This window comes from Propithecus coquereli, unplaced genomic scaffold (assembly GCF_000956105.1).
Source record: "Propithecus coquereli isolate 6110/MARCELLA unplaced genomic scaffold, Pcoq_1.0 Scaffold289, whole genome shotgun sequence".
NCBI lineage: Eukaryota > Metazoa > Chordata > Mammalia > Primates > Indriidae > Propithecus > Propithecus coquereli.
In genome coordinates this window covers 804,088-805,324 of record NW_012148496.1, presented here as the reverse complement: position 1 = coordinate 805,324, position 1,237 = coordinate 804,088, and the positions used below count along the sequence as shown (strand labels likewise).

Below are 1,237 nucleotides of genomic sequence, written 5' to 3'. Positions count from 1 at the left end.
CTGGGAGAGAGTGCAGTGGGAGGGAACTTTTGAGACTTGGATATCTGAAAATGTTTTTCCTACTCTCACAATTCATTGGTCATTTTGTTGACTATAGAATTCTTGGTTGAAAATAATTCTCCTTCATAATTTTTAAGACATCGCTCCACTCTGTATCTTGTTTTCAGTGTTGTTGTAAAGTTCAAATAACTATATAGGAAATGTTTTTAATTTTTCTCATTTCTACTTGGGTTTTAGGTGCAGTTTTACGTTCTCACATCAAGGGCCATTTTCTTTTTCTCCGATCAGTAGACCACAAAATCCGCTCTAGCAAATAATTTTGTTTTATAACCTGTGTGTGAAAAGGAATAGATAGCTTTCTTCACTTAATAGCTACACGTCTCACTCCCCTGTACATTAGCCTGAGGGCTGGGGTTATTCCAATTTGTGCCTCATGGGGGACTTTTCTGGGTTGACGGAAATGTTTTTTTATATTAGTTGGAGTAGGGATTATATGGTTTCCAACCACATACTGAAAGTCTGTGCATTTGACTGTATGTGAATTTTACCTATGAAAAAAAAGGTGCCTCACCAAAACTGTCATTATGTAGCATGAACCTTTAGAGTTATTTGCAAACATTTAAGACAGAAAGTTAAAGCTGCAAACGTCACAGAGATATTGTATGTACTGTGTATTTTTCCTTTGTGCTCAATAGTTATTTCGAGTCTATTATTTATAGGTTGTCATGGGTTTGCTTATTGAGAATTTAGTGTGGTATTAGTGAAAACAGTATAGTTTTTATCATTAAGTAACTCATATCCACAACAAAACTTTGGCTCCTTCTCTGACCATCCAAATTTTATTTTTATAGTTTTGGCAAACCTTGTTTTCTTATTCTTAGGTTCTTAAAAACCACCATTTTAATGTTTTGATAATGAGAAATCCACAGTATGCATTTGGTACAAGCTCTTGAAAATAGCGCGGTATACTGAAAAAAGGGATTTATTAAGAGATCTAAAATTCTCTCAATAGTGAATGAGTGAAGATGTTAGGTTAATATTATGGGAAATCAGAAGAGAGCTGGGTTTTGGTTTTTTTCACCTTTCCATTTATTATTTTGTAGGTACAGAACTGGAACAGTGAAATTCTTGCTAAACAAAAACCTCTTATTGCCAAACCTTCTGCAAAGCTACTCTTTGTCAACAGACTGAAGGGGAAAAAATACAAAGCTAATTCTTCCACTAAAGTTCTCCAAGA

The 1,237-nt window shown here is 34.4% G+C and overlaps 1 protein-coding gene across 1 annotated transcript in view; it reads left to right on the top strand.

The window, feature by feature from the left end:
- GPSM2 (G-protein signaling modulator 2) overlaps positions 1-1,237 on the top strand; it is a 70,035-nt gene that overhangs the window by 58,412 nt on the left and 10,386 nt on the right. The gene's annotated exons all lie outside the window — the stretch shown is intronic.